This window comes from Pinus tabuliformis, chromosome 4_1 (genome assembly GCF_031772625.1).
Source record: "Pinus tabuliformis cultivar Carrire ecotype Pingquan chromosome 4_1, CPIR1, whole genome shotgun sequence".
Classification (NCBI taxonomy): domain Eukaryota; kingdom Viridiplantae; phylum Streptophyta; class Pinopsida; order Pinales; family Pinaceae; genus Pinus; species Pinus tabuliformis.
Genome location: NC_142303.1, coordinates 490,735,449 through 490,757,833, shown reverse-complemented (window position 1 = coordinate 490,757,833; position 22,385 = coordinate 490,735,449). Strand labels below are relative to the sequence as shown.

General features: G+C 33.3%; 1 pseudogene; it reads left to right on the top strand.

The window, feature by feature from the left end:
• Positions 1-21,296: 21,296 nt before the first annotated feature.
• Positions 21,297-21,971, top strand: LOC149176664 (antifungal protein ginkbilobin-like protein pseudogene; annotated as a pseudogene).
• Positions 21,972-22,385: the final 414 nt, after the last annotated feature.

Sequence of the window (22,385 nt, the reverse complement as noted above, 5' to 3'; positions counted from 1 at the left end):
ATCTAAGGAAGGAACTGGTGGAGAAAGAAATTGGAAATAAGGTGAAGTATCTCAGAGTGATAATGGAGGTGAGTATGTCTCAAATGATTTTAAATATTTCTGTGCAAAAGAAGAAATTTGAAGAGAGTTAACAACATTCCACAACCCACAATAGAATGTGGTTGCTGAAAGGAAGAACCGAAGCATTTTTGGATCAGCATGGGAGATGTTGCATAACTAAAGCCTACCTTTGTACTTGTGGGTTAAATCATGGAACACAATGATCTCTCTACAGAACAAGAGTCCTCATCAAATACTTGGCATGATCAAACTAGAGGAGGCTTTCTTGGAGATGAATTCAGATGTGTCATGCTTCAGGATTTTTGAAGACTTTGTCTATTGCAATGTCTCCAAAGAGTTAAGGAAGAAGTTAGAGTTGAAAAAAAAGTTGGCCATATCTCTGGGTTACACAGAAACTCCCCATAACTACCGTGTGTATTTTTGATTCCTTAGGATGACAATTGTGTGACATAATGTCAAATTTGATGAACGCAAATCCATGTAGTGCTCTTTTGAGAGGGAGTTTCAGATCCAACTAGAGGAGGATCTTTTCACTCCAAAGGAGGAGCCTCAAGATGTTTTGGAGCAGCCATAAGTTGAGGAGTAGAGAATGGTGACATCCACTTAAGAAAAGTCATCTAGAGAAGGCATGAAGAGAACCAGAGTAGCTGAGAGACTAGTGTAGGATGTGAGGGAGAATGTGGGTGCTCCTTCATATCAGTGCACGAAGAGAAGGTCACCATATTGGTACATTGGCTACATGGCCCTAATGATTGAGCTAGTAGAGATTAAGCCATCCTCGTTCGAGTAAGCAGTAGTGCAACTAGTATGGGCTGATGTAATGGTGGAGGAGAATGAGTCCGTTGTCAACAACCATGTTAAGGAAGTGGTTCGAAGCCCAGTTGACAAATCTGTTGTGGATTCAAGATGGATCTTCAAGGTGAAGTAGGTAGAAGACAGAAGAATAGAAAAGTAGGAGAAAATATTTGTGTCCAAGGGGTATTCTCTGGTGGAGGGAATTGACTATGAGGGGACCTTTTCTCTTGTAGAAAGCACTCATCCATCATATCAACCCTTGCCTTGGCTACATAGGTGGGGTGAAATATCCACCAGATGGATGTGAAACCAACATTCCTTAATGGTGTTATTGAAGAGGAGGTGTATACTGAGAAACCTGAATGTTTTGAGACTCTTGATCGAGATTCTCATGTGGAAAAACTCAAGAGATCATTCTATGGCCTCAGGGAAACACCCTGTTCTTGGTACACCAGGATCAATATCTATCTCACTTGTTTGGCATCACCAAAATTGAAGCAGATGGAAACCTTTATCATATTTTGGGAGAAGGTAAATTGTTGATTATTTTTTTATATGTTGACGAACTGATCTTGACTGGTGATGAGAAGTTAATCAAATCTTGCAAGGGATACATTGTAAGAGAGCTCAAGATGAAGGACATGAATCTCATGCACTACTTCCTTGGATTGAAAGTATGGAAAGGTTATGAGGAACTGTTTATCTCTCACGGAAAGTATAACAATTAGATACTTTAGAGGTTCTGAACGGACATTTGCAAACCAATCAACTGCAAGATAAAGGATGCCACTTTAGGTGAGGAAGTGGATGCATATGTTTACCAATAGTTGGTGGGTTCGCTCATGTATCCTGTAAACACACAACCAAACATGTGTTATGTAGTCAACAACCTGATTCAAGATATGGTTTGGCCAACCAAACTATTTTGGAGTGAAACACAGAATGTTCTACGATACCTCATAGGAGCTACCCTGTTTGGAATTTGGTACAGATACACAGAGGGAGTGAATTTTTGTGTCTTCACTAATGGAGATTGGGGAAGAAGTCCATAGGACGAGAAGAGTACATGAGGTGGAATTTTCAGTGTTTAGTCAACAACAATTTGTTCGTACAATAGGAAGTAGAGATCAGTGTTAGTCATCTCAGGGGAAGGAAAATATATGGTCGCAAGTCGAGCAACATGTAAGGCGATCTAGATGAGAAAGATGCTTGTTGGCTTGTTTGGTCATATGATGGATCCTACTTTGGTTTAGTGTGCTAATTAAAGTTGAATCAAACTCTGTGAGATATTTTTTTCATGATCGATCCAAGAATATTGATATCCAATATCACCATCTACGGTATTGTGTCCAAAGGAAGATTATGTTGTTATAATGCATTTTGAAAAAGGTACATGATTCAAATATTTTGACAAAATCCTTTTCACAAGGGAAGTTAGAGTTCCAATGATGTAGGATACATGTGGGCTATAATTATCGTATTTCTAAGAGGGAATGTTAAAAATGTAGCAAGAAAATATCAGTTTGACTTTGCCTAGGTAAAAGTAGAGAAAAATTTAGTTTCCACATCAGTAGACAACATGGATAATGTTAAGTTGTGTAACATGGCTTGTGTCACCTAGTCTACTAAGTAATTTCGAGTTGGAGGAGTTAGATTTTAGAATTGCATGATTTATTTATAATTTGTAGCAATCTATTTCAGTTAATTATATTATTTCTAGTTTAACTAGTTCGAGCTATCAGAAGAAGTAGTGGGGGTCAGGTTTTGGAGGTGGAACTTCAAACACAATCAATGATCAACTAGTTAACTGATAGATTAACCCAAAATAATTGTTGGATGTAGAGAATTTAGGTAACCCAGTTGAGATGGAGATTCCAAGGTAGTGTACTATTAGTTGTAGCATATTCCAATGTGTACAGATGTTGTATGCAGTTAGAGGAAGACCTAAGGAAATTGCACACTTCCATGGTGTGAAATTCCTAGAAAAATAAAATAGGGGCAATTTACCAAGGGAATGACGCAAAGAACTAGGAGCTTGGAGGGCTTGAAAAACTGATAAATTTTTTCTAGAGTTAGTCAATTGGGCAGAGGGATAAACTATATACTTGCAGGGTGTGCTCAAGCTTGAGCAACAATATGTATTTATTCTCTATTCTCTGATTAACACAATATAGATAGTGAGGGGCTTTTATAAATTTCTTTCCCCTTAGATAAATATTTCTGCATATGTGATGTTTCATTTTACATGTCTATGATTCTTTCTTTATATGGTGAATTTACTTCCACAGATCAATAGAGTAAATTCTCATGTTATGATTTAGTAAATTTCATGAATTATGTGGAATCTACACATTAATTTCTATAGTTTTCACTTTTGTATCCAAAAACACTTAATCCCTCTCAGAGCTTTGTAGATCCTGAGTAACATTAATCTCTTTTGTTATATGGAAAGACATATGATTGAATTTGTTTATATATAGAAAGAAACATATAATTGATATTAAATATTTTACCTCAATTGTTTTTAAAAGAATTATATATATTCCCAAAGTTTAATGCCTAATTATATTAAATATGTGTATAAAAATGATATATAGGTGTACATTGAAATATTTTTTCATTACTAATAATTTTAATGTCATTACTAATACATTACAAAAAAATAAGTTTGGACATAATGTCTATATATATATATATATATATATATATATATATATATATATATATATATATATATATATATATATATATATATATATATATATATATATATATATATATATATATATATATATATATATATATATATATATATATATATATATATATATAAACTATTTCATTTTATCCTTTAGAAGTATAAAGATTAAACTTTTAATCACATTTCATTGTGATATAACACCAATTTATGAAATTGATAAGAATATGAATTATCAATCTACGCTAACAATCTATCTCTCACAAGTAATGTTCTTAGGCATCACCCCTCCTATTTTAGGACTTATGTAGGAGGAAATATTGAAACTATCGTAGATCAAAACGAACCAAAAAACTCGACAAAGCAATACAATAACATTTTTAAATATAATATTTACTTGTGTCAGATGCATATTAGAATGTGTGCCTCTTGATTATCGACAATATTGTCTGATTGTGTAAAGGTAGTAGTGGGCCTTTTTCTGGAATTTTGCTTGTATGATTCCTAGATAAAATTGGGTCTATTTGAGAGAAACCCAATTTTGGTAGCCGATTAACTGATCTTGGGTGCATCAAACCCATTTTGTCATCCAAAACACCAATGACATGTTATTTTTCCTCCACATCACTCCACTCTCTTCATTGCAAAGAAAACTACTCTTTTAGGTTGGACCTTTCATGGGCATCTCCCTTTCAACCTATGTTGTAGTGACTCCTTTTTCAACATTGATTGTAGTGTATCAAGTCAATGAAGGTTTTGATTGTTCTACATAGCCATCTCTACTTACTCTCATTCTCGTATGTGTAAAAATTGTTTCTCTTCAATGTATGTTGGGCCCACTCACACTTTCAACCCTACATTGTTCCTCATCTCTCATACCAAATCATAAAATAAAAATACAATGGAGAGAGATGGTATAACTCTCCTACTGAATGATTTTATTAGTAGAATCCCACACCTAAAACAAACAATAGAGTCCCATTTTAGTGCAATGAGATAAATAGACTATATAATCACAAAAATATGGAATATAATGATGCCATCACAACTCCAACTCACTCTTATGTTGAAAGATGAAAAATTCATGGGAGACTACATTTAAAATATGATGACCAAGGGGAATGCATTAGGATAATACATTTTCTCCCTTAACTCTAACATTTTCGAGTTTTCACTTTTGTATCTTATGATATTTGATCCCTCTCAGTACTTGTTAGATCCAAATTAAGATGAATATATGTTGTTATATGGAGAGACATATGATTTAAATTACTTATATATAGAAAAAACATTATAGTTAATATTATATATTTTACTTGAATTATTTTTAAAAAAATTGTGCATGTTCACAATTTGAATACTTAGTTATACCAAATATGTCTATTAAATTGATATATAAGTGGACATTCAGATATTTTTTTAGTATTAATATTTTTTAATATAATGTGTAATTCATTTATTAAGTATGGGGGGAGTTACACATATCCCTTATAAGAAATCATAAAATAATAATTCTAGACATAAAAATAAAAACTAAATATTTATTTCATAAAAATTGTTTTAGTTTATCCCTTAAAAATATAAATAGAAAGCATTCCATCACATTTCCTAGTAATATAACACCATTATATGAAATTCAAGATAATATCAATTTTCAAATTTTAAAAATAAAAAACTAGTTTCGTTATATAATTAAAAATGTAAACCCAAAAATGGGTTAGAAAAAACAAAACATATGTTTGGGGGTGACACATCTACTACCATCACAATGCTCAAATGATGTGGGAGGCCTCACCATTCCACCTTCAACATGATTATCCTTCTGATCTCATGATGATGCACATTGTGAGAGTTTTCATCTCGCATTCATTGTAGTGATTTCAAGAATGTGGCAAGCTTCTAGAAAGGGTTTATGGTGATTTCAAAGGAAAGAGGCACCATTTCCATCCCTTATGAGTTGAGCTTAAGACTCTCTCTCTGCACTTTCCTCGACTTGGTAGGTAACTTCCTTTGTCAAATTATTGGTTCCATTTTCCAAAGGTGGAAGGAATAGGTCTTACTAAACTAGCCAACCTCGATAGGCATATTCTATGGTACTATATTATTCCATTGCATGAAAAATTATGAATGCTAGTGTGGGGTGGCAGTGAAGAAATTTTTGTGATTTCAAGTTAGATAGTGTACCGTGCTTGTAGTGAGCTCCACTTATGTTGATTGAGGTAGTGTAGAAATGTGGTGTCAATGATCCTCTAGTGGTTTTTATCCAAGCGCACTAATATAGGTACTAGGGGAACTTACCTCCCATTATAGTGCTTTACATGGACACTTACATTATTGGTTTATCCTTAAAATTTGGTTGCCAACACGTGGTCTTTTATCCATGTTTTTCTATCAATCGTATTATCTTCTTAGTGTTCTCCCTGGCAGTTTTACTTTTGTTAACAGTATGGAATACCATTACTTTCTCCACCCCACCACCCTCATATCCCTCTATGTTATATCCCACTGCCAAACCTTCCATACTGTGCATCCCTCCCCTTACACTTGGAATTTTAATTATCTCCCTCATGGCTACTTCTTCACTTGATCCTCTCTCTTCTACTCCTCTGAAGCTCTACTCGGTCTCCTTCACCTTTTACTAATTTCTTGGTTCTCTCCTCTCCCCTTCGGCATGCCATTATAACAGGCTAGAAGTCATAGAGGCACCTCTAGAAGGGTAGAAAGGAGTGCTTGGGCTCGCATTCTTTCCCATAATGTAGCAAGATGTTACAACTCCCAAACCCCTATGGATATTCAACATTAAATTGAGAAAATTATTGCAGAAGTCCATGTACACATAGATGAATTTTCAAATGTAGAGGTACTACCCTCGACGTTAGAATGTGTCTCCAGTGTGAGTCACGCCCATAGATGCTAGATCCAATACCTCTCCACCATAGAATTCCTCTGGAATATCAAGTCCATTCTTTTTGAAGTGCTCTTGGAATTCAATGATTCCAAACGAGAAACCCTAATGTAGTTGGACGAGATATATTTGGAAAATGAAGATATAGGTCTTGAGCAAGGGTCCAACCTTTTTACGGACCTCAAAGAAACCTGTTGAACTTTCCACCTTGTCTTGAGCTATTTTCATTTTTTTAAATTTTACTAGTATGATCTCCCATCCTTATGACAATATATTATCTATTTCAATCTTTTCTTATATCAAGTTTATAGTTTATATTCATCATGTTTGTGTTTATGTCATTAGCACTATAGATCTTCGCAAACTCCTACATAACTAGTGTAAGAAGTGTTGTTTTCTTTTAGAATTTTTGAATAAAGCTTTCATCTTCTATCATTAGTGAATACCTAAAGAAACAAACTTAAAAATTAAACATATTTACCGATCAAACGAGAAAATTAGAGATTACCTATTTTTTTGAGGTAACAAAAAATTCACATGATTTTGAAAACTCGTTATTGAACATACACCCTTTTTTTTTTACACTTTAAATTTTCTTATGTAACAATTTTTTTTTTAAATGGTAGTGACTTTCATGATGATTTTGAAAAGTTTTGATGCAACATAACTCATTTTTTTAGAGGGGTTATTTTTTACACATTAATTTTTTTTTTGTATCAAGTATGAACATTTTTTTAAATGTAAGTGGTTTTCATGCTGATTTTGGAAAGTGTTGATGCAACATCAACACTTTTTGTTTAGAGGGATTATTTTTTACACTTTAATTTTTTTAATGTATTAAGTGTGGATAATATTTTTTAAATGTTGGTGATTTCATGTTGATAATAAAACATTATAAAAATAAATAAATAAATAAATTGATGAATTCAAAGCTAATCAATAGGGAAGAGATGAAATTAATGAAAGAATAATATTGTAAAAGAAATTATTAATAATATGAAAATGATTAAGTTGTTTAATAATAATTTAAGAAGGATTGAAATAATTAAGGGAAATAAAGAAAGTAAAATAAGAGATTCTTTTTTGAATTGAAATAATTAAGAAAAGAAGGTAAACAAAAAAGAGATTGATCTCTATTCATATTTGTCATAGGAATAAATGATTCAAAAATAATATATATATATATATTTATATATATATATATATACATATACATATACATATACATATACATATACATATACATATACATATACATATACATATATATATATAAACCTCAGGAAGATAGGGTAGGGACCCAACAACTTCTAATTTTCTAGCCATCATCCCTATTCAGATTACTTGGCATCCTCTCAATTTCTATGAGGTCCTTAAACTTACGGTGATGAAAACAATGAATCCTTACAACTACCTAAGATTTTTCAATGCAGATGTGATGTATTGTCTTCTCTGCATCCAGTATGATGCACCACACTAGATGGTTCAAAACGTGTCAACAAAATATTTATGATGTGATTACCCTCGAAATATTTCTCAAAATTCCATGCATGTCAAGCCCATATAGGCCCATAACATGCTCACAAATTTCATTTATTTTTTATTTTTGGCAACATTTATTAATAAATTACCTTTCTAATCTTTAATAAACTCTACTTGATAACTTTTAATGGCATGCTTGATCACATGGAGCATTATATTGTATACATAAGAGATGGTTATATATCAAATTGTTTGTATCCGAGGTTTAAGGTTGAAATGTACGATAGTCATTTGGTCCAAACTATACATTTATATATAAAATAAATGGTATTATAATGTACACATATTTATATTAAGAACGTTCACGATTCTGTACAGTTTTTTGACATTAGTTACGATAACCATTGGGACTAGAGAGATACCAAATCTAGGGTTATGATTCAACAGGTTTTAATCAATGACTAAAATGGGTGGAGGTGGTTAGAAGGTAACCGCCCTCTGTTCTAGTGTTGTGAGAAAGTCATTCCTTCAATCACTCCTACCAAGTAAGTCTCTACAACATGTTGGAGAGAAAAATTTTATTTTTTTGCAATCCCAAAATCCAACCTTGTTGTGAATTTGGGCTTTGGTTGTGTAGCTTGCTAACCTAATCATTGGAACAATTTATTTCCTTCTTGTGTGTTTTTTTTTTAATTAGATACAAGGGTTTTCTATTTGTTGAAAATAACAACAAGAAATGATAAAAATAGAATCCAAAATATTCCAATTCAATTTGTCCTTGAATTAAATTGTGAATTAAAATCGAATTTAGTCTCACCTGCTACATGGAAATAATTAATTAATTCATTATGGATTAATTAGTTGGAGAAATTCAAGTTAGAAGCTTTTCTAAAGTCATGCAATAGTTTTCCCTTGAATTAAGGAGATAAGGTTGAGTTATATTTGAGTTGTAATTAGTTAGCTCAGTCTACTGAGTTAAGTCTAGTTAAATTAGTTCCAAACTGTTTGAGGAACAAATGGTGAGTTATCAGTCAGTTGATGCATGCATGCATCCAAGTAGTGCTACTTTAATTAAATGAAGATTCCCTCATTAAAAACTCATGCATGTCTATTCTGAGAAAGGCCCAGTTGAGATTAAAGTCAAGGAAAATCTATTATCAGTTGCAAGTGTTTTCCTATAAATAAAACTCATCCATGCAAAAGGATAAATTCCTTGAGGATTGCGCAGTTCTGACAGGGTGTCAGATGAGTGTGTGAGATCAGTTTTCCATTTGGTTGGAGGAGATCATCCTGGAGAAACAGTGTAAGGAAATAGGAGCTTGGAGGGCAAAGAGGAAGGCTTGTGAGAAGCCTGGATTGCCTGTGAGCATTTGTGAGGATTGTATTGAGAGCTGGCTAGTTGTGAGAACTAAGGCTTTCTATAATTCCTATGTATTTCCACCTTGTATGATAACACAAATAGTGGGGTTTTTAGCTGAGGCTTTGCTCGAGGTATTCTCATGTGTATTGTGCATTGATTCTTCTTCTTCTGGTTATATGTGTTGCGCTCGATATTTAAGCTTCTGCAAAACTTTGATAGTAGAAGTAGGTTATAGTATTATGCTTTGATTTATATTGCAATATCGGGTCAACCTACATCAGATTTTCTACATGCTAGCAGAGATCTAGAATGGTAGGGAAATTTCTACATGGTATTAGAGTCTAGTTTAACGGATTTGTGAATAGTACACTAAGAAGAGAATTCAAAGTTTGAAGTTCAGAGTTGGAGGTGAAAATCGAATTCATAGCATACTTCAAGGTTGGACAATGGCATTTTATGGCTTGAGACTCGAGTATGCCTCGATAGGTAACTCAAATTACATAGCATGGAAAGATAGAATGGAGGTTGTATTAGAAGACAATGGCTTGAAGGATTTCGTTGATCAAGAAATCCCAAAGCCAACTTCAACTAATGCAAAAGAGTTGGTTGAGTGGAAGAAGTGTGTGGCGAAGGCGAGATAGATCATCCTTGAGGGAGTTCAAGACCATATTATCTCGAGTCTCCATGGGAAGGATACTCCATTTTCAATGTGGAAGACATTGAAGGACCTCTACTAGAATAGTAGAAATGAGAGGAAATTAACGCTCAAGGATAAGCTTCGAAGAATCAAGATGGAGAAGGGCGATACTATTTCCACATATCTGAAAAAGCTCACCACCTACAAAGATGAGCTTGGTAGTGTGGGAATAACTACTACCAACGATGATATGGTGAACCTCACTCTCCTTTGCGTTCCAAAGAGTTGGAATAGGTACGAGGACTCTCTGAATGGAAGGGAGAAACTACCAGACTACGAACGACTGTGGTCAGATCTGATGCAGGAGGAGATTAGGAGGAGAAAACGAGATGGTTCTTCATCAAAGAATGATCATGAAGAAAATCTGGCCTTAGCAAGTAAGGCAAGGAAAGGGAAGGGGAAGGCTTCCCATTCCAAATTTGAATTATTCTCATGGAGGGAAGAAGGGTGACATGTCTAAAGTGAGATGCTTTAATTGTCACGAGATGGGACATTGTGCAACTAATTTCCCATCAAATAAATCCAAGAAGGGATCCTTGGAAGGATCGGAAGGTGAGGCATTAGCCTCTTAGTTCGAGATGGATTTTACCCTCATCACATGCATGGTGTCATTGATGATGGGTTGTGTTTAGTATCTTGTCAGTGGAGCCTCATTCCACATGACTAGTGATAAAAGTTTATTCAGTACCTTCGAGGAGAAAGACCTCAAAATTCGCATAGAGATGGGTGACAATGAAAGGTATAATGTTTCAGGAGTGGGAATAGTTTCTTTTCAGAGGGAGGATGGAGCTCGTATCACCTTGACAAATGTGAAGTATGTGCCTGGACTGAAGAAGAACATGGTATTGGTCACGATATTGGAAGACCATGGCTATGATGTGTTTTTTAGTAAGGGAAAGGCTTTCCTTAGACACATCACCATGAGATAGGTGAATTAGATCAGTTCACAACTTAAGAACCAATACACTCTTAAGGTTCAAGATGCATACAAAGCCTTGAGGAGCAAATTACCTCTCAACATGTAGCCCCAAAAGAAGTCTCAGACAATTGTGGAGGAGCCACAATTGGAGAAGCAGAGAGGAGACCGAGTGAAGAGATCCACTCATGTAGATACCTCCATTAGGGGGGAATTTTGATCCAAGTGGGCAGAGGGATCACATGCAGCCATACCTCTAGGTGTGAGGTGGGGCGATGTCAAGTGATAGTCCTAAGAAGGCTGAAATTGGGCAGGGTCCATTAAGAAGTTTTATCTCATGGATCGTACCTTGCTAAGGGAGCCCAAAGTACATAGTGGCGGGAGGAATTAGTGGGATTCATGCAGTCAGAGATCAAAGTGACAGAGGCTAGAGCAGTTAGAAACTGAATAGCACAGAGAAGGATTGAAAACAGTGTAGAAAGAAAGGGTCAGCAGATGCGTAAAGTTTTTTAGTTGATAGAGGCAACAACAGTCAAAGACTTTGATGATAGATGCATCATACTGATTCAAGTTGGATGTTTTTTTTGTTTCTGAAGTTGTTGGAGCAACAAAACTAGAGAGAAGTGTTGCATGCATAACATTCCAATGGTTCACAATCAGTATCGATTTGAATTCCTCTCTTGTTGAGAGGGAGTGTTGAAAATAGCAACAAGAAATGATAAAATAGAATCCAGAATATTCCAATTTAATTTGTCCTTGAATTAAATTGTGAATTACAATCAAATTTAGTCTCACCAGCTACATGGAAATAATTAATTAATTCATTATGGATTAATTAGTTGGAGAAATTCAATTTAGAAGTCTTTCTAAAGTCATGCAAGAGTTATGCCTTGAATTAAGGAGATAAGGTTGAGTAATATTTGAGTTGTAATTAGTTAGCTTAGTCTACTGAGTTAAGTCTAGTTAAAATAGTTCCAAACTGTTTGAGGAACAAATGGTGAGTTATCAGTCAGTTGATGCATGCATGCATCCAACTAGTGCTACTCCAGTTAACTGAAGATTCCCTCATCAGAAACTCATGCATGTCTATTCTGAGAAAGGCGCAGTTGAGATAAACGTCAAGGACAATGTAATATCAGTTGCAAGTGTTTTCCTATAAAGAAAACTCATGCATGGAGAAGGATAAATTCCTTGAGGATTTCACAGTTCCGACAGGGTGTGAGATCAGTGTGTGAGATTAGTTTTCCACTTGGTTGGATGAGATCATCCCAGAGGAACAACGCAAGGAAATAGGAGCTTGGAGGGTAGAGAGGGAGGCTTGTGAGAAGCCTGGATTGCCTATGTGAATCTGTGAGGATTGTACTGAGAGATGGCTAGCTGTGAGAGCTAAGGCTTTGTATAATTCCTATGTATTTCCACCTTGTATGATAATATAGATAGTGGGGTTTTTGGCTGAGGCTTTCCTCGAGGTATCCTCATATGTATTGTGCATTGATTCATCCTCTTCTGGTTATATGTGTCCAGCTTGATCTTTAAGCTTCCACAAAACTTTGACAGTAGAAGTAGGTTATATTATTCTGCTTTGATTTACATTACATTATCGAGTTAACCTACAACAAATTTTCTACATGCTAGGAGAGAGCTAGAACAGTAGGGAAATTTCTACACTATCTTCCTCATGTTTACCGTGAATTTTTATTAATAGCGATTCAATGGGTATCCTGGAGTTTTGCAGCAACATTACAGTTAATGTCCATCATGTTGAGAGCCTCGTATTTTTACAGCTCTTTACTCACATTCGGTTCTATTTCAAAATGACATTGTCCACAAGTAATGCCTCCTTCCAAAAATAATTGGGTTCACTTAATTATTTTATTGTTACACTTGATAATCCTTTCTATAAAGTCAATTAGGGATTCATTCTAGGGACCCTGCAATGATCAGGAAGAAAGAAGACCTTCTGGTATCCTTCCCTCAGTTAGTTGTTTCTAATTTTATTTACATCTAAACCAAGTCCACTATTAATTATCCTAACTACTCTCTTTTTTTTTTGGCAAGTACTTGATTTTCAATTGCATTTTTAACTAAACCTTGGGGGTTCAATAGCTAATTTACAGGTTCCTTTTCGCTAACACCCCATTCTCTGCTAAACTCTAGGTTTGGCCAGAATTTACTTGCCTAAGGTTCCATACCGAGGGTTTAACAAAATATCGTGTTAAAGGTCATTCAATTTTAACTAGGATTTTCAACTCTTACTATGTATGTATAAATGCATTCTTTTTTACTTATGGGTATTTGACCATTACTATCATTGTGGTTGTCGTACTCTGTATTACAATTTATATGTATTGTTTTCTTCTTTTAGTGCTCAAAGGGAAGTGCTCGATTTCCATTCCATTCCAATTTGAGACTTTTGAGGAAAAAATCTATTTATTTTGTATTCTTTGGTTTAATCTATCTATTTTCTAATCTCTCTTTAATCTCTATATATATATATATACACTTTTCGATATGATTCTTATCAAATAATTTTTGTGGAGTTTGTGTTAAACTCTAGGATAATTACATAGGTAAGAAGCGCACAAGTTACCCAAATACCCGAATCTCTGTATTTTTGGTTTTTCTTTGCGTTCATTAATAAATTGATATGACTCTAGCTATAATGGATTTTCAATAGAACCCTACCTTCTGTCTGACATGAAATCTCAGTGTATAATGTTGCACATGTTTGTTTTGTTTTAAAAAATTTACATTACTTTGTTTCCACAAAATTATTTTTATTTGAGCTTATCACGTGAGCTTTGCATGTGTAAAATTCTGTATAGTTTCTTTTTCAAGTTGGTAAAGATCTTTTTTGAACATAAAAAATTGTCTTCTATTTTTAACAAATTATTAAAAAACCATTAACAAATTTTGTTCGCTTTGAGGAAACTCCTAATAATGCTATGCTGATGTAGGGACTATTTTTGGGTTTTTGGCTATGTCAGTTTATGGCAAGGACTAACTCAAGTCTTAGATAGGGCTTGCAATAAATTCCCCATTACTGATTTTATTTATTCTTTTGTTCAGCTAAAAACCCTAGGGAACTAAATAATAGTTTTGGTTCGATAAATATTACATAATGCTTTTAGAATTTCCTCAAGAAACAACGGTTCTTAGCCACTAATTACTAATACATATTTTCATTTCCAAAATTATTATTCACAGTAGCAGTTTCATTCCAAGAGATACATTAGTAGCATAAGAACACTTCACTCACATCATTTACAAAAACAATATAAGTTCTGGAAATGTAATTATGCCTATATGTTTCCGGGTTAGACAACGAGGGAATTAAACTAGGAGAAAGACCACTCCTGCTAGACAAATGAAAATGGAAATCACTTTAAGTTGTCCCCCTGTGCTAGTTTTTCACTCCCAAAATAGTTACTTGATAGAGACCCCACAAGGTCTCTTCAGAGCTTCAAGACTATATGAGTCTCACCCAAGAATTGACAAATTCACTTCTCTGCTTTAGGGACTCCATTGGCTAGAACCAGCTAAAGAATACCCTAACTGGTAGTGTCCCGCCCTCCTTCAATAATGTCTTGTTGCAGGTTCACACCATTTTCCTCATTTGTACATCCTCCAACCAGGGACCAAGACTTCAAGTTTGGCTCATTTTTTCTCTCCTCTCACCCTTATTATATCCCTTTCCCCAACTAAGATTCTTTATCTCTAGGGAGGGGAAGAACTGTTTGGTGAGTGAAAATGTTTCATTTAGTGTCTTTTCCGCTGTGATATCCAAGAATTCTCCTGACCTCTCAAATAAATTAAAATAAAAAATTTATCGTTAAAGTTTTTCCAATAGGATTTTCACTAAGGGGTGTTACATCTTCCCCCCTTGAGTGAAACACCATCCTCCGTGTTTCTTGACCCCATAGTTGGAGTATGCCTTGCATAGAAAAAATCTCATTCTTCCATATAGCCTTCACTCGCTGGAGTTCCTGCATTGCATTTAATTTGAGCATTGACTTTCTTTTGCAACATAATTATTCTTATGCGGAGGCTCCACTTGGAGTATTTTATTTGGTTCACCTACATTCACTATCGGTGTCATTAGTTTCCATTTATCATTGTATAAGAAACATATATATATAATCATTTCAACTTTATTAAAAGAACCATTACTTTCTAGTTATGCATTCAACAAGGTATTTAGTATGCATTAGAACTCTACTCAAGTAACTCGAAACCTACATATGGTTAGAAACTTCATCATAAATCCATCAACCATAACAATAATTCCTTACTTACCAGAGGGTTATTTTAGTTGGTAAGGAACCACCTTGTAGTTCCACTATTAATTTCATATTATGGGAGTACAAATTCCTTTGCTCTATGTACTTAGCGGTGGTAAATTTTTAGAAGGATTCATTGTTCTTATCTATATTGAAATTAGTGCACGATAATACTGGGTATTATCAATTATGCTTTTATCTTAACTACATATGCATTAATTATGCATGAAGTAAGTTTAACTTAACTTCTCTTTCATGTTCTATTTTAAGGAAGCTACATGGTTGTTTACTTGTAAGTAAACTTAATTATACCCATATTGGTTTCTTTTCTTTGGGGAAAATGATAAAAATCCAAATTTTTACCTTCAGTGTGACCTTTTTTCATCCTGCACTGTAGGTTGTTGGTGAAGATTATACATGGTTTGTTCATGGTTATTTCATGTTATAGTATCTTGCAATTCCAGCTATGTTTCTTTTAAGAAACCCCATTAATGTTTACTTGTTTATATTAGAAACATAGCTTAATCAGTCTTTAGTTAGTTATCACGTCAATTTGTACCTCATAGAAGCCAATGACCAATAGCTATTTTTTTTTTCAATCCACCTCTTTGTAATGCCATGTACACGTAATAGCATACTTAAGACACATCTACATATGTAAAAAACATGCATATAAACATATTGCTCAATACTTTACACATTTAATTACTTATGGTTCCACAGACCACACCATCCCTATTTATTTGAACTGGGTCATACTACCTTCCGTGCTTGATTATGACAATATATTAATATATAACTTTGTTTCCCATACTATCATAAGTAATCATCCTTCTACTTCACTGACCACTGACAGCTAGGTACCACATCGATTTTTTATGTATGATGCCTTCATGTAAAAATATTAAGTATATGTGAAATTATAATCTAGAGTTAAAAGAATAGCCTTCTTCTCTTTTTGGTCCTTCATCTCTTACCAATTCGACCAACGAACTTGATTTTCACCGTAGTGATTCACCCTTATTACTCTATTTTTCACTAACCATCTTTCTAGCACTATTTGTGCTTCAAAAATATCATTATCTCTATCTCTTTAAGTTTTGAAAGTCTTAAAATGTTTCATTCATTTACAATTCAATAATTATTATAATATTTATCCTGACATACCAACACTCTGTGGGTCCTCGATAGGGATTTTTTTAATCTCAAACTTCTTCCAAAACGCCCCATTGTCTAATTTCACATACTTATTTTCTTGAATAATGCCATTGGCTAGGTCTATATACTTATCCTTTAGGTTATTCTGCTATGGGTAATTAAAGTTTTAGAGTGGAAATAGCTCTATTGTTGACAATCCACGTTCATTGGGTTCATAAAAAAATTCCCTTCTTCTTTTTATGTTGGGAGTTACCTATCTTAAAGAGGAATGTAAATTATGGCTTATGCTTAGTTATTACAAACTTTTCATTATTTTCCTCCTTTTTGTAATGTTGTTTGTTTCTTTGGTTTTCTTGAACAGAGCAGAGCTTCAATCTAACAACTACTCGAGATAAAAGATTATATTACTGAAATCTGTGGGATGAGGGAGCTGGTTCGAGCTACCAACATCCGGCTTGGCCCAAAAGCTAACCCCAACTCTCCAAGAAAGCCATTAATTTCCTTTTTGTTACCTTATTCAACTTCGTCTTTTTATTAATCCCAAGATGATACGCATTTATGACCCATACTTTAATATTTCTATACTTCTGAAAAATAAAGGAGAATTTACCAACATCCGGCTTGCCCAAAATCTAACCCCAACTCTCTAAGAAAGCCATTAATTTCCTTTTTGTTTCCTTATTCAACTATATCTCTTTTATTAATCCCAAGATGAGACACACTTATGACCCATCCTTTAATATTTCTATACTTCTGAAAAAGAAAGGATAATTTACCAACATTCCTCTTGCCCCCAAAAGCTAACCCCTCTCTCTAAGAAAGCCATTGATTTTCTTTTTTTTTAACTTATTCAACTCTGTCTTTTTATTAATCCCAAGATGATACACATTTATGACCCATCCTTTAATATTTCTATACTTCTCAGAAAGAAAGGAGCATTTACCAACATTTGGCTTACCCAAAAAGTTAACCCCAACTCTCTAAGAAAGCCATTAATTTCCTTTTTCTTTTACCTTATTCAACTCTTTCTTTTTATTAACCCCAAGATGATACGCATTTATGACCCATCCTTTAATATTTCTATACTTCTGAAAAAAAAGGAGAATTTCATATCCCACAGTGTTTTGTACCTTTAGTACCTTGAATTTCATTTATTAGAGAGTTAAGGACATACAACTCTATTTCCTTTACCTCACAATCAAGAATTACAATACTTTGCATACTTGTACACTCATTACGTTGTTATAATTTATAATATATGTATGTGAGGAAATATTCTATATTTCCAATTTAGGAATAACACAAGCTATTATTTAGTGCCCTTTGCTTTGTGATATACAAAATTTTCCCTTTTTCATTCATTATGTTACTCTAATGTAATTATTTTCTCCCATATCAATTCAAAACATATTACCCATTTCATTCACAATAGGTTATTTTATTGACTTATACCATCGAGTAGGCAAGAAATTTTAACCTAACTCAGAATAACTAATTATCTTATTGTACCACTAACATAGTAATCATAATTGTTTTTACCATCTCATTTCACTTTTATCTATAACTTTTTTTTTAATTTTTATTTGTTTTTGGTTGTCTGTTAAGGAATATTTCGTTACCTTATTCACATGATGGCTCACAACCGAATATCTTTGTTTTAGGTGTTGTCATAATTGTGTGAAAATTATATATATAATTTTGATTCTTTTTCTTCATGGTGAGCTAGTAATTTACAAAGAATTTTTTATTAATAATTAATTTACATGCTATGCATCTATCATCCTTTATCCAGGATTGATAATGTTTTCATCAGCGACATTACAATATCATTTTGGTCCATAAGAATCAAATAACTAATTATAAGTTCTTTTTTTTAATATACAGAGATAGACATTCAAATAATTTTTCATTACTAATATTTTTAATATCATTCTAAATCATATATTGATTATTGAGTACTTTTAATGTCATTCTTAATAAATTAAAAAAAAAACTAATTCCTGACATTATATATATAACTATATCATTTTATCCTTTAAAATTATAAAGATAAAACTCTTAATCACATTTCATGTAATATAACACTAATCTATGAAATTGATAAGAATATGAATTATCAATTTAAAAAATAATAAAACTATCTTTAAAATATAATTAAAAACATAAATATTGAATGGTGTAAGAAACACAAGAATTGAAATCTCCCCTAACAATCTATCTCTCAGAAGTAAGTTCTTAGGCATCACTCCTCATATTTTAGGACTTAGCAAGAAATATTAAACATATGATAGATCAAAATGAACCAAAAAGACCTGATGAATCAATACAATAATATTTTTAAATATAATATTTACATGTGAGATGCATCTTAGGACGCATGCCTCTTGATTATTAACAATGTTTCCTGATTGTGTAGAGGTAGTAGTGGGCCTTTTTTGGAATTTTTCTTGTACAATTCTTAAGCAAAATTGGGTTTATTTGAGAGAAAACCAATTTACCAATTTTGGTAGTCGATTAATTTATTTTGGATGTATCGAACCCATTTTCTCAACCAAAACACGAATGGCATGTTATTTTTCCTCCACATGAATTCACTCTCTTCAATGCACAAAAAATTACTCTTTTAGGTTGGATATTTCATGGGCATCTCTTTTTCAGCTTATGTTGTAATGACTTCTTTTTCAACATTGATTGTAGTGTATAGAGTTAGTGAAGGTTTTGATTGTTCTACATAACCATCTTTACTTGCTCTTATTCTTGTATGTGTAAACATTGTTTCTCTTCAATGTATGTTGGGACCATTAACATTATCAACCTTACATTGTTCTTCACCTCTCCTACCAAATCATAAAATAAAAATACAATAGAGAGAGATGGCATCACTCTCTTATTGGATGATTTTATTAGTAGAATCCCACACCCAAAAAAACGATAGAGTCCCATTTTAGTGCAATGAAATAAATAGACTATATAATCACAACAATTTGGAGAAAATGATGCCATCACAACTACAACTCACTCTTATGTTGAAAGATAACAAATTTGTGGGAGGCTACTTTTAAAATATGATGACCAAGAGGAATGCATTAGAATAATACATTTTCTTCACTAAATCTAATATTTTCAAGTTTTCAGTTTTGTATCTTAAGATATTTGATCCTTCTCTGTACTTGGTAGATCCCAAATAAGATGAATATATGTTGTTAAACAAAAACACATATGTTTTAAATTACTTATATATAGAAAAAGCATGATAGTTAATATTAGATATTTTACTTGAATTATTTTTAAGAGAATTATACATGTTCACAATTTGAATACTTAGTTATACTAAACATGTTTATTAAATTGATATATAAATAGACATTCAAATATTTTTTAATATTATGTGAATCAAAATATGAGAGTTATACATCTCCCTTGTAAGAAATTATAAAATAATAACACTAGATATAGAAATAAAAGCTAAATATTTATTTTCATAAAAAGTGTTTTATTTTATACCTTAAAACTATAAATATAAAACATGCCATCACATTTCCTTCTCAAAACATTCCATCACATTTCCTTCTCCTATGACAACATTATATGAAATTCATGATAATATGGATTTTCAAATTAAAAAAAATAAATAGTTTAATTATATAATTAAAAACGTAAACCCAAAATTATTCCACTGCATGAAAAGTTATGAAGGCTTGTGCGGGGTGGGAGTGAATAAATTTGTGTTATTTGACATTAATTAATGTACCCTGCTTGTAGTGAGCTCCACTTATGTTGATTGAGATAGCGTAGAAATGTGATGTCAATGCTTCTCTGGTGGTATTTGTCCAAGCACCCTAATGTAGGTACTTGGGGAATTTGTCTTCCATTATAGTGCTTTACATGGACATTTAGGTTATTGGTTTATCCTTAAAATTTGGTTGCCAACGCATGGTCATTTCTGCATGGTTTTCTATCAATCGTATTATCTGCTTAGTGCTCTTTCTGGTATCTGTATTTTTATTAGCACTAATAGAATCCCATTACTTTCGTCACCCCACCGCCTCATATCCCTCTATGCTATATCCCATCCTTAATGGGGTTTTCGTACTCTATATTACAATTTATATGTATTTTATATTTTTTTAGTACACAAAGGGAAGCCATCGATTTCCGTTCCATTTCCAGACTTTTGAAGGAAAAAATCTATTTATTTTGTGATCTCTGGTTTTATATATAGATATAGATATATATTTCTTATTTTATATATATGAGGTTATATATATATAGATATATATTTCTTATTTTATATATATATAGGTTATATATAAATATATATATATTTCTTATTAAATAATTTATGAGGAGTTTGAATATGGCTCCGCTTTTGGATAATAAATTCAATATGGCTATGCTTACAAGGGAATTTTCCATGGAACCTTCTTTTTGACTCCATTTCTAAGTACTCTTTTCTGACTATATGTTAATTTTGTTTTAAAACTTTTACGGTGCTCTGTTCCCACAAAATTAAAATTATTCTTCTTTGAGCTTGTCACGTGAACTATATCTTTCTATACTTTATTTAACCTCACACTTAATAGCATTTTCAAATTATATGAAATAACACTTAAAACTCTCCTATACTGAAAATCCCAACCAATCACTTCAGTTTTTAATAATTATGAAAAACCGATCTCAAAATAGGATGCATATCCCCGAGTTAATTTTATTATAGACCCACATAGACTGCGCCTACTCATGAGGGGGGAAACGGTCTAGTCAGGAGAGGCGGCTAGAATGAGTCGTGCGTTCCCTTTTTTGTATTATACTAACCACATGCGTCCCGGTCCACCGCTGTCCAACATATAATGCTACCCACACCCATCCCCACCAAGACGAAGCCTATAAATGGAGGCTGCCACCACACATTGATAAGCATCGCAAGAGGCAGCATTATTAGAGGTTATACATCATTCCACCCAGCATTTCCCATTGTCGATCGGAGTTTATTCATATTAGTAGAATTTATATATATATCATTCCACCCAGCCAGCCATGTCGATGAGGTACTCATTTGCGCCTTTTGCATTGGCAGTAATCGTAGTAGCTGCACTGGTTGTGGGCAGTGCTGTAGGCACGCCCAATACAAACTTCGTATCGTCTGCGTGTAACACGCAGAAGATCCCAAGCGGAAGTCCCTTTTATAGTACTCTCGGATCCCTCCTCTTAGATATAGAGGGAAACACTGCCTCCAGCGGTTACGACTACAAAGCATCGCGAGCAGGCTCACCCACCGCCTATGGGCGTGGGGTTTGCAATCAGGGAATCTCTGAGTCTGATTGCACCGCCTGCCTTCAAAACCTTGGGGGCCGCATCTGGAACATTTGTGGCAACGCCATCGGTGCTCGAGTTCAGCTAACCGACTGTTTCATCCGCTACGAGCAGTACAGCTTCTAGTTATGTCAATCTCTGGTCAAATCCACTGCTGTGTTTCTTTCTCTCATGTTGTGCTATGCTCACCAGTCGCTATCTAAATTCTTCATATAATAAAACGATCGTGCAGTTCCGCATTTTATTTTCCGTTACGGTGTCCTGCCAATAATTTCATTCATTTTCACGGTTTGTTTTCAACTATGTACCACGAACAGTTACGTTCACATCGAATTGAAATGTTATATTCCGTTGAACTTTACATGAGGATAGTGCAACTAATCTAGTTTTTAGTTTTCGTATTCTTAAATTCATCCAATCAATTATCCAAGTTTTTAATATTCTTATGACAAAATTTTCCATCTCCATTTATTGCTCGTAAAGTATCACTAATCGTTATGAATTTTATAATTTAAAAAACGATAAAACTAATTTAATTATATATTATAAGGGTAAAAATTAATGTTATTAAGCCTAATTTTAGTTTAATGTATTTTTATTACTTTTCTCAATTTTAATAATGTGAAATGTATCATAAAGTAATTTTGATGAGTATGGGTGTTTAATTGATATTTTTAAGCTAATTTAATGTTTATGAATTATTTATATAGTTATATTAATT